Raw genomic sequence first — 13,116 nt, 5'->3', positions numbered from 1 at the left:
GCTGCCACACGGCTAGGAAATGACGGGGCTGGAACTTACACGTGGGTAATCGGGTTGCTGAGAGCATGCTCTGAATCCAGTGGCCCAGCAGCCTTGCTCGCGGGCCACAGGGCACTTCAGGATGCCACAGAATCTCTCCTCTGGGCATCGCCGCTCATCAATGCAGAGCGCAATGTAGCAGACTAGAATTAACCTACGGCAAACTCACCCCCTCTCTTTCCAGCACTTTCTGCTACCCTCACCCCTGTGACACCTACCAGAGCCCCGTACAGATTAGGGGTGCAATCAATATCTCTTCTCTATGACCTTGCATTGTTCAAAATCTTTTTTTCAAAAATCTCAGCTCTGAGTTTCTTTTTCATTCCTTTCTTTCTCACAAAACCATGGTGGATCCTACACAACCAAAATTTGGTTAGATAAAACCGTTTCATTCAGGATGATATATAAGATTCTTTGTAGGCCAGGCATGGTGGCTCACGCCTGTAATCCTAGCACTCTGGGAGGCTGAGGCGGGAGGATGGTTTGAGCTCAAGAGTTCGAGACCAGCCTGAGCGAGAGCGAGACCTGGTCTCTACTAAAAATAGAAAGAAATTATATGGACAACTAAAAATATATATATAAAAAATTAGCCGGGCATGGTAGCGCATGCCTGTAGTCCCAGCTACTCGGGAGGCTGAGGCAGGAGGATCGCTTGAGCCCAGGAGTTTGAGGTTGCTGTGAGCTAGGCTGACGCCACGGCACTCACTCTAGCCTGGGCAACAGAGCAAGACTCTGTCTCAAAAAAAAAAAAAAAAAGATTCTTTGTACATGCTAGAATCACATGTAGCGTGTTCAGTCCAAAACCGGCCCTCCCCAATGCAGTCAGGGAGGCTACATAGCTGGTTCCATCCTTTTGAGGCAAATTTCTTGTCATGTCACATGAACCAGGTTCATATTTCTATATATGATACCTTGAGGGACTGGATGGAGGTCACAGCTGTTTTGGATGTGGTGTGTCCCTGCCAAAGCTCACGCTGAAATCTCATCCCCACATGGCAGTGTGGGGACATGGGGCCTAGTGGGAGGTATTCGGGTCAGACGAAGGCTGATGCTCTTCCACCAGCCGGGTGAGCGAGGTTGTGCTTTGGCAACGGATTAGTTTTCCCGAGAGTGGGTTGTTGAAGAGTCCGGCTTCCTCGGTTTCCCTTTCGCTCTTCCCCTCTTGCCGCGTGATCTCTGCACACGCTGCTCCCTTCCCACCTGCCACCTTGAGTTGAAGCAGCCTGACCCTCTACAGATGGAGCTGCCCGATCTCGAACATTCCAGCCACATGCAGCATACGCCAAATAAACCTCTTTTCTTTATAAATTACCCAGCCCCGGGTATCCTGTTAAAGCAACACAGAATGGACTAAGACAGTGACAAAAAAGACTTACTGAAAACCACTGAATTCATACTCCAGAACGAGACCTATACACCAAACTCTAATATCCTGTGGGTTCACCCTCCGAGGGGTGGCCAGGGACCGTGCCCAGTCCTGAAGCTCTCCTTTCTGGGGGGACCCAGGCTGTTTCTCTCCCGTGCAGCTGAGATACTCGCGTCTAGTCTGAGGCCCTCGTGGACTTGCTTCCCACCCAGTGCCTGGCTTGCGGGGACCGCAGCTCTCTGACTTCCCCACCGACTGCTGCCATAGGTTAATGCATGGTCTTTGCAAGGGCTTGATTTCCCTTCTGATAGGACTGGCCACTTCCTATTTGGAGGATCGAAAACAGGTCTCCTATTGCACAGAACCATGGACCCTTGCCACTCCTCGTGCCACACTGTTTAATCACTGCATGCCCGACACTGGGCTCCCCCGGAACATGCTCAGTACACGATACACAGTAATAAACCATGCTGGCTGTTGACCATGTCGGGGAGTGCACCGCAAACCAGCTTTCTTTCTATACAACCACTTTCCTGGGAACAACGGAGCTCTTGGAGATTGTTTCAAGGCTCTACATAGAAGTACACACTTCAGAGATATTTTTGAATATATGAGGAGGCAGAAGCCATGTCAGTGGCCTAAAAATAACACGGTTTTAAAACACAGCCTAATATAGCTAGTAATGCAGTATGCTACTTTGTCTTTAAATTAAATATTATCACTGCCAGGAATCTTCCTGCTTATTCCTGCTTCCAATACAGTTCGTTTTATGCTGTGTTTGGTTGGGTTTTAGTAAATGTAACTCTAGAATCAAAAAGGGAAAACACTTCATTTGACACTACAACTTTAAAGCATCCATTTACCACAATACAGAAATGAAATTCTAATAATTGTCAAGCCTGAACTACTGATATAATTAATAAAGGCTTTAATTAAGTTTCCCTTTCCCCCACTACAGAAATAAAAAACTTAAAAAAAAAAAAACAACAAAAAAACAACTTACCATCTGCATTCACCCAGAAGCACATGCATGGTTGAAATCAGACCGTCTGAGTGTTTTGGACACAAAAGAAACCTTTGAGAACTCTGATTTGAGCATACGAGTGTCGAGAACCCCGGAACGGAGCCAATCCAAAACGTGCTACAGTGTTTCCATTCAGACGGCATCAATGTGCCTCTTTAATGGTTTTTCAGAATCCCAGGAAATTGTGATTACATGGCATTAGCTTTTCATTTCTAAAGAATGGGTGAAAAGCATGAAAGTCCTCTTAACAATGTGAAGAAAGGTATTTTTGGTTCTGGTAAACTTCTGCTGTTCTCTGATAAAAACGACACAGAAGATGCCTTTAAGATACCACACAATTATACATACAATCATAGCTCCGTGTGCCCCTGCTAGAGACACTACAACCTCATCCGGGCTGGAAAAGACCCCCAGACGGCCATTGTTCTTCCTGAACACTCACTTAGTCAAGGACGGTATTCATTCCAGCGATGCCATGAATTTACTTTCCTTTCTCTGTGAGATGCTCTTAGGTTTCCATGGAAGTAACCTTAATTCAGGATTTTTTTGGGGGGGGGAGGGAGGGTGATATTTCCAAGTAAATAACTGTAGGTTTTGGTTGGAAATTTACTTCACCCAGCTGACTCTATGTTTGCTATATTGTGGAGGAAGGGACTCGATAGTCTATTATGTGTCCAAATTGTGGAAATAACATTGATCTGGTGATATTATATGTGCTGAGTATTTACTGAGTATCAATAAAAAGCACCAAGAATAGGACCAGTTTGTCAGTGGATGCTAAGGAGACTTACGTGAACCCAGAGATTGCTGCGAGGTTTAGGTAAGAAACCGAAGTAGAAATCACAGAGTATTTTATGGGAAGATAAGGATTGGGACTAACCATCACTCCCAGCATTAGCAATTAACTGTATTGTGAAGTCACCAAATATATTTTACCAGAGACCTCGAAGGGTTTAAATTTGTGCTTTTTGCATTTTCATGGCACAAGAAATGCTTGAATTGGTGTTTATTTATTAAAGATGCAGATTCTCAGATCTCCCTCAGAGATTGTGATTCATTATATCTGGAGGCGCCCAGGAACCAGCCTTTAGACAAATATGCCAGATGATTCTACTGCAGTGGCCTGCAGTGGACACTTAAAGAAATCCAAAAATTTGTACAACTGCTTTTTTTTTTTTTTTAAGAGACAGAGTCTCCCTCTGTCACCCAGGCTGGAGTGCAGGGGTGCTATCATAGCTCACTGCAACCTTGAATTCCTGGGCTCAGGGGATCCTCCCGCCTCAGCCTCCCAAGTAGCTAGGACTACAGGCATGTGCCACCTCACTCTACAAAAACGTTTGTAGAGACACGGTCTCACTATGTTGTTCAGGCTGGTCTCAAACTCCTGGCCTCAACCAACCCTCCCACCTCGGCCTCCCAGAATGCTGGAATTATAGGCATGAGCCACTGTACCCAGCCTATACAACTATTATATATCAATAAAAACAAAGAAGAGAAAAGTAAATAAAAAAATAAATATAACTTAATCCTTTTCTATCCATTTGTAATACCCACCTAATCTAAAATTTCAGATTGTCCCCGTGTGCTGAGTGCTTTTACTCGTTAAGATTAATTCATCTGCAGGTTTGGATAAACAATATTTTTCCTTTCTGCATAGTAATATAGTCATAAACGGCCACTCCCGTTTGTCACCCAACTGGAGGCAGTGCAAGGGTTGCATGGTGGCAAAACCCTGCCACGGCCAAACATACCTTGAAATATTTCAAGTTAGAATGGACTATCTTGGGCCTGGACATCCGTTCATTTTGCAATGATTGGAAAAAAGTTACATGCACTTTTTCCCTCTTCGCCCATGTTGCATATCCTCGCTACTCAAAGTGTGGTCCGCGGACCTGCAGCAGCAGCAACATCTGGGGGTTTATTAGAAATGCAGAGTCTGAGGCCCTACCCAGATCTACTGAATTAGAACCTGCAGGTTGAACAAGATCCCTGGCGATCTCTGTGCGTACGAAAGGTGCGTATGATGAACAACAGCCATTTTCAGAGAGGAGTAAACGGGTGAGTGCGGGTTTCCTTGGGGCAAAATTAGCCAAGCCGTCTGTAGTATCTCATCAAAATGAACCAGTAAGTTCCATGTACTGAAGTGGACACTTTTTTTTCCCTTCCAAGATCATTTATCTGACATTAGGACAATCAGTCTGGACTCTGGCCCTAACCTTTGCCCCTGCAGCCTGGGAAAGCGCCGTCGCGTGGATTCCTCAGCGTTCTCACCGCTGTTGCGGGATTGCACCGCAGGGCTCTGCCCGACTCCCTGGTGCCTCCTTCACAGACGCGGCTCGTCCCTGAGCAGGGCCCTGGGGGAGGGGCTGGGAAGGGACCAACGCAAACGACGACCAGGGCGGACTCTGCGCTCTAGACGGCTGTGACAGTCACAGGCCAGGACCGGGCGTGAGGGGTGCCAGGCCTCGCACCTTCTATGCATCAACGCGGTCTCACGACAGCCCCGCGACGTCTGCACGGTCGCTCGCCGGACCCCGCGCACCAGGGTCGGAGGTGGGCTGCGGAGCCCGCTCGGGTCCGCACAGAAGCAAAGGGAGCAGAGCCGCGGAGGGACTGGGGGGAGGGGGGAGCGCGGGACGCCCCGCACCAGGGTCGGAGGTGGGCTGCGGAGCCCGCTCGGGTCCGCACAGAAGCAAAGGGAGCAGAGCCGCGGAGGGACTGGGGGGAGGGGGGAGCGCGGGACGCCCCGCACCAGGGTCGGAGGTGGGCTGCGGAGCCCGCTCGGGTCCGCACAGAAGCAAAGGGAGCAGAGCCGCGGAGGGACTGGGGGGAGGGGGGAGCGCGGGACGCCCCGCACCAGGGTCGGAGGTGGGCTGCGGAGCCCGCGCTCGGGTCCGCACAGAAGCAAAGGGAGCAGAGCTGCAGAGCCCGCGCTCGGGTCCGCACAGAAGCACAGGGAGCAGAGCCGCGGAGGGACTGGGGGGGGGGGAGCGCGGGACGCCCCGCACCAGGGTCGGAGGTGGGCTGCGGAGCCCGCGCTCGGGTCGCACAGAAGCAAAGGGAGCAGAGCTGCAGAGCCCGCGCTCGGGTCCGCACAGAAGCAAAGGGAGCAGAGCTGCGGAGCCCGCGCTCGGGTCGCACAGAAGCACAGGGAGCAGAGCCGCGGAGGGACTGGGGGCGGGGCGGGGGGCGGCGGGGAGAGCGCGGGACGCCCCCGTGGACGCCGCGTCTTCACGGCGAGGCCGGAACTTCTCAGTCTTCGTTTCAAGCGTGAAGCACACGCAGCTTCCAGCTCCCGCGTTCCCGCCTTGACTCCCGCGTGGGTCCCTCCTCCGAGCAGGTCCTGGCGCGGCCACTGGGACTGCGAGTGTGGACGAACCCCGACCTCGCCAGGCGTGTGAGCGCCACGCAAGGCACACGCAGAAGGTTCTGGGAGCCCAGAGGGTGGACTGTGGGAGGGAATCAGGCTGGAATGAACCCACTTTGCAGATGAATTTCTAGGCTTCCCGAAGGAGGCGGCACTGGGCCAAGGCACGCAGGTGACGCCCGTGGCTGAGCGGCAGAAGCCCCTCCAGGCGGTGGGCGCGGCCGGACAACGCTAAGTCGCTCCAAAGTCGTTGCATGTAGCTGCTCGGAGGGGTGAGGGAGGGAGAGCAGTCGCCCTCTGCTCCTCGCTGGCTCGTTCTGCTGTTATGTAATAAAAAGAGCAGAAGTCTCAGGCGCATTCCTACCGCACACGCGTGCTCATCCAGGCATCGCCTACCTTGGAGCCCACCCTGGGGTCTGGGAGTGTCAGCTACCCACTTGCCCAGCCTCCCTGGCACCGAGCGCCAGGCGCGCAGCGTCAGTGTCCGGGAAGACCCTGCGGAGGGGGGTCGCCAGGGTCGCCAGGGTCGCCAGGGTCGCCAGGGTCAGCGGGTACAAGTGGTCTGAAGAGCCCGGCTGGGCTGCTGGTGCGGTGTCCCGTGTTCCCTGTGGGCGGTGGCGGGGGTTCCAGTCGCGGTGTCTGGATTCGGGAGAGCAGCGGTGGCCTCCTGGGACCATTTCCAGAGCATGATCCGGGCATTGCTCTGGCTGGGTGTTCTCTAAGCTCTGTTCTCTGCGTGAACTGTTCAATATTCTTTAATGCAATTTATTTCTCTTTAAAACAGAAATCTATTAAAGAATATTTGCTATATCTTGCTTGCAACTGAGAATCCGGACTGATACTTTCAATGCGTTGGAGAAGGGAGCGCACAAGAATTTCAGAACTGAGCCCTCCTTCCCTTTGTATATAAAGACCGGGTGATCTGGCATGGATGATTGAATGTTGGTATCGTCTTAATCTCCTAAATCGTTCAATGATAATGCTTGGACCTTACTCTGTAGATCGTGGGGAGCCAGGACTGAAAGTCTGGGAGTCTGCAGAACAGCTGTAATAAGAAATGTAAGGAAAATGAGGAGACTCCTGTCTGGAATGACCCAAATCCACGGTGTTTTCTCCCAGTGGGCGTTTCATAGAACTGAAGGAGTTAAAGGAAGGGCCCAGACTCACTTGTTCTGTTACAGGAAAATGGACTGTTATATTTGTGTTCATTTGGGACTTTTCTGGATTCCAAAATTTATGCACTCAACATTAGCAGAATAGTATGGAGTGATGTGAACAGGAAGGCCCAAAACAAAAATCAGGTGTTTACATTTACTGTAGGTAAAAAGAATTTCAGCCTGGCTGGGTGGCTCATGCCTATAATCCAGCACTTTGGGAGGCTGAGGCAGGAGGATCCTTTGAGGCCAGGAGTTCAAGGTTAGCCTGGGCAACATAGTGAGACCCTCATCTCTAAAAAAAAAAAAAGAAGAAAATAAAACTTCAGTGTGACAAAAAAGAATTCTGAACACTGATGGTTATTTCTTTTAAGTTAAGCTGACAACTAAACTGCACTAGCAGTATACGAGGGCCGTCTGGAAAGTACCCAGCCACATGATATGAAAAATACTATTAACAGCGGCTGGCTACTTTCCGGACAGCCTTTGTATGCCCGCTCATTATTGCCATAATGATCACAGAAGAGACAGACTTGAAAACATGGCCCTAAATTTAGAAATTCAATGAAATGACCAAATTCACTTCTTCATATGATAAAATTCATCATTTCCATTGTAAAGGAAGCAACTTGATAGAACACATCATAGAACAATATATGCTTATTTTTTGTGTCTTCTACTACAATGTAAGCACTGTGAGAGTAGAGACATTGGTTGCATATTTCAATATTGCATCCCCAGCACATAATAGGTGCTAGATCGAAATTGTCTAGTGGGAAGAGGAAATCGTAACTCCCTTAGAATTTGTGAAGAAGAGTGTATTATATTAATGTATCATTTATTCTCCTGACCATATCTTTGCAGCATATTCTTATCAATGAGTATTTTAAGGTAGCAAAACATGTTACTGTGTAGTCTATGTTCCCTTTCATGCCTAGATAAACGGGTGCTCACTAACTAGTCGTACTTCAGTTGGATCTTCCTTATTCTGCACATCGCTTCTCCTAGGACTTTCTGTTTTCAGTGTTAAACGGAGAGGTTACTTATACACACGGGAACCTGACTTGGGCATTCTTGGAGTTCTCCATATAAGTCAGTAGAGACTATGTTTTGTTTTATGATGTGACAGGATGTAAAGAAATGTTTCAATCTTGAAAATGATTTTCATAAAGTGTAAGGCTTTCGAAATCTCGGTGAATCTCCAATATTCTCCCTCCATGTGAGGCAGTACTTCAAAGACACCTCTTAGAGTGACTTTTCAGAGTGAGCAGTTTCTATCTGAAGTGTTGATTTATCTGTGTCTGCCACCCTCCACCTACTTTGCATAATTAATAATATAGGCAATATTAATAATGTTCTTTGATACTGGGGCTGGGAATTAAAATTTAATTTTAAATGTATTCCACAAATAATTTGATAGTTGATGCTGTAAATGTCATTTTTAATGTACTTATCACTGTTTTCCCAGCAACTCCTCTGGCAACAAGCCACAGTCTGCAGCAAATGCTTCCTTTATCATCTGGGATTGAATAAAACAATACGTTTACCTTCACCTTTGTTAGGCTTTTACTTGCTGTAACTCGTTTTGCCAGCCTTGAATCTTAAAAACAAATAGCAAATTCTGATCACCTTTTGTTTTCTCACTATATTTGAAAAAGAAATAAAAAAGATAAATACAAACAAAATAAGCATATAAAGTGCCTCTAACTATTCTATTACATTCCGATTCCAGAAGACAGACAATGTATTAGTTTCCAGGGCTGCCATAACAAGGCACTACCAACTGGGTGGCTTAGAACAACAGAAATGTATTTCCTCATCGTTCTGGAAGCTGGAAATGGGAAATCAAGGTGTTGGCAGGGCCAGGCTCCCTCTTAAGCCTGCAGGGAAATCCTTTGCCTTTTTCTAGCTTCTGCTAATTTTGCCAGCAATCTTTGGCATTCCTTGGCCTGTAGACGCATCACTCCAATCTTGTCTTCACATGGCCACCTTCTGATAAGAACACCAGTCGTATTGGATTAGGGGCCCCCTCTACTGAAACGCGACCTTACTTATATTAGCTAATTACATCAGCAGCACCCCTAGTTCCAAATAACGTTCCATTCTGAAATACCGGGAGTTAGGACTTCAATGTATCTTTTTGGGGAAGGACACAATTAGAACTAACTCTTTTGGTATTAAAAATTAACAAATATTTGTATGGTACAGTTAATTCTGATTATATTATTAAAAGTATTTCTTAGAAGAAAATCTTGATCTAGCAATTTGAGAGGAAAGCTTGAATGTGGCTCAGCAAAACCACAAGAAGAGGCAGTATCACGTTGGGCAAGACACATGCAGAAGCACAGAGGTTTCGGGGGCGGTTGGACACATTCCTCTCCTCTCTTTTCATGGCCCCATCATAGTCTACAAACATCTAGAAGAAAGAAAAATCTGGGACACTTGGGTTTCTTGATTGCTACAGACTGAATAGTCCTTCCAAAATTCATACGTTGAAGTCCTGACTCCCGAAGTGCTGGTATTTGGAGCTGGAGCCTTTCGGAGTGATTTAGGTGTAGGTGAGACCCCCAAAACCGTGAGAAAATAAATTTCTGTTCTTTAGGCCACCCAGTCTCTGGTGTTTGGTTATGTTGTTATGATAGTCTACACTGACTGACACTGATGCAAAATCAGATCCATTCAATAAAATCTTGCATGAAAATGTTGTTTTCAAATAACCGAGCAATGCAGACATCAGGGCCTGAGGTCAACTCTGCGTGAACGACAGGGAGGGAAAGTGGTCCACAGACTCGCAGGGAGTGGAGGACAGAGGACTTTAACCACCGATCATCGGCACAATCACTTGGCAAAGTGACCTTTCCCCACCATACGGGCAACTTAGAGCCAAATTGTTGGTCATCCTTATAGGGGATGATAATCCTGACAAGCACATTGAAAGCACTTTACCAATCTCAGCAACTCTGTGGAGTAGGCACTGTGATACCCCCTATTTTATAGATGAGGAAACTGAGGCACAGAGAGATGGAATAATTTGCCCTGGTCGCAGCTAGCAAGTAATAGAACCCAAGTCCATGCTCTTAGTTACTTCGCTGTGCGGTCACATAGTAAAGTTCCATATTCAAGAATCAAACCACTAATGTCTAAGCAAGAATGCACTTCCTTGGTAATATGATTCTTTTGGATAATAATACAAATGTTCTGGTATGTGTAATATTAGCTACAGCATAGTGTGTCTGTGTCTGTGTGTGTCTGTCAGAAATCCAAAGCCTAAAAACATGTGTCCCCAGAAATCATCATAATTCAAACAAATATTCGGAAATAGTTCCAATTCATGTGGAATTAATTTCCTGATACCTTCCTTATATTATTGTTTGGGCTTTGATGTGCTGTACAGGGTTATGAACAAACCCACTTTCCTTGGAAAAAAAAAAATGTCCCAGACTCTGAAATGGGTCCAAGAATTTTCTCTCCCTTGCTTATCTTTCAAGAGCAAATGTTATAATGCTTGAAATTACTCAAATAAACAAAACTTTGAAAACTAGAAAAAACAAAGTACATTGCAAAATTTTTCTAAGATCCAGTTAGGGTGATGAACAGCTGACTTTAAATAATTCCCTTGAGTGGATTGTGGCACAAAGTTGAGTTTCAAGTGTCAGGGAGAAGTAACCTGATCTCCGACTTTAAACCAGGAGTCATTACAGTTCCAGAGAGTTCCATCTCCTGCACATGTTAAAGTTCATAAGGAGGAGGAAGAGTGGAGAATATCCTCAGTTTCCAAAATCCCAGAATACATCGTGTGTCTGCTTGTGTGTGTGTGTGTGTGTGTGCATGCACACATATGTGTATATGTACATATTTTATTCCCAGTAGCTACGTCTCCTATAAATTTCCAAAAAAGGTAAAATTATGACATATAAATACACAATATTTATAAAATGAAAAAATATTTTATATTATATATAAAATAAACACATGTCAAATATTTTACACAGCTCATTAATCAGGGAACTGGGGAAGCTGTTAAAACTGGATCAATGGAGACGTCAAAGACCACAAATTTATATGAAATAAAGGAATAATGAAGTGAATTTACAAACGGAAGCCAAACTGGATTTTTATATGGGAGTGGATAGGTATAAAACTCTGTCCAGCCTCCACTAGGTAAAACCTATTTGCATGTCTTTAGGTGTGGTGGGCAGAATAATGCCACACTGTCTCACATCCCATCCCGAGATATCCTGATCCTCAGAACCTGTGAATATGTTACATCACAGGGCAAAGGAGAATTAAGGTTGCAGATGGAATTAATTCGATCATCCGACCTTATTAGAGGGAGAGTAGCCCGGTTTATCCAGGTGGGCCCCATGTATGAATAATCATGAGTCCTTCAGTGTGGAAAAGGGTGGCAGAAGAGAGTGAGAGGGGGCTTTGACTATGGAGAAATGGCCAGAAAGATACAACCTTGCTGGCTTTGAAGATGGAGCAAGAGCTTCAAGAACCACGAACAGGGTGGCCTCTAAAAGCTGCAAAGGGCAAGAAAATGAATTCTCTCCTAGAGCCTCCAGAAAGGGAGCCCTGCCACTACTGTGGCTTTAGCCCAGGGAGACCTGCGTGGGATTCTGACCTCCAGAACCATAAGGTAATGAATTTGTGTCATTTTAAGTTACCAAATTTTGGTAAAGTGTTACAGCAGCAATAGAAAACTAGCATATTACGTAAGAATTACTTGCATGGCTATTAGTTTCTATAAATTGTAGAGTTTAAAAATAGCCTAGTCAAAGACAGAGAAGCTTCTACATAGGATCAGATAATCCCCGGAATCTTCAGCTTTCCATTGAAAGTGCGTTCATTCCAAAGTCTTAAATTTTTCCTTACATTACCAATTTTGAAAAGTACCAATAATCTTTATTTCTTAATTAGGACCTCATACTCAGGTTATGTCTGCAGAGTTTAGGGACCTTACTTTTCAGGCAACAAACAAAAGTAGGAATATATTCCTCATAAGATGAATGACTCAGCACTTAGCAATTGCAAAAATGCCCCATCCAACCACAGAATTATTAATCACTGATGGAAGCAGAAATGAGCAAATTGATGAGTTGATGGTTCAGTAGAATCGCCCTCAGAAACGGGGGGGGGGGGGGGGGGGAGAGCCAAGCCATCAATTACTCTGGAATCAATTCTTGCTCCATCAGCCAATTTCTAGCCAAAAGGAATAATGGCCTCTTGGTAAGCAACAGCTTCAGCTTTAGGGTTTGTGTGTTCCATCAGGACTTTGTTACTTTCAATTAAAATAAGCTAGGTAACACTTAGCAATTGACCCTGACTCTTATCAAGTAGAAATTAATTGACAGGCACTGGAAAAAAATGCAAAAATATAAAAAGCATCAGTTAAAAAATAATGATTGTAGTAGAATTATATTGTTTTTGCTTTTCCTGGGATTCATACATTCTTTTTTTTATAGCGACACACTTAGAATTTCAGATAAGGCTAATCCCAAGTACATTCCCCTCGGTATCACCCATTCAAACAAGAGTGGGTGAATGGTCCAAGCCTGGCCTATCTGTCTCTTAAACCAAATGATTGGTTTACAAATGTTTATGGGATCAAATCTGATTCAGTAGGAGTCAAACCTGGATCATTATTCGAAAGTATTGGGCAAGAGACACTTTCTACAGGTTGGTCTTGCTAACCTGGTGGAATACAGACTAAAGTTAAGGGAGCATCAGCTTGACAATGAAGTTAACTCAGAGGGAAGCAGAGATGAGAACACAAATTTCTTTGATGTCATTTGGACTCTTGAATCTAGTCATGCCTACTGAAACATCATCTACCTCTGTTCTTTTCAAAGTAGTCATATTATTTTGCCTTTTATTCCCCCCAAGTCGGTTTGGGCTTAATATCTGTTGCAATCAAGAGATCCCTAAGACCACCACGTATATTTGAGAAGTTATCTCACTACCCAGCAGAATGATCAAGGAAGAGAGTGAAGAAATACAGTAGGAAATAAAGAAGACAAATTCCAATTGTTAAGAAACAAATGCAATGAAAGGGGGAGATTAAAATATCATCCATACATTTAACGTGACACAAAACTATACCTCTTCTCTAGATCTCAGCAGGTGACATTCCCTTTCCCGCACACCTGTACCTACTCAGTCACCA

This window comes from Eulemur rufifrons, chromosome 24 (assembly GCF_041146395.1).
Source record: "Eulemur rufifrons isolate Redbay chromosome 24, OSU_ERuf_1, whole genome shotgun sequence".
Lineage (NCBI taxonomy): Eukaryota > Metazoa > Chordata > Mammalia > Primates > Lemuridae > Eulemur > Eulemur rufifrons.
The sequence above is the reverse complement of the archived record's forward strand: the minus strand, read 5'-3'. Positions refer to the sequence as shown.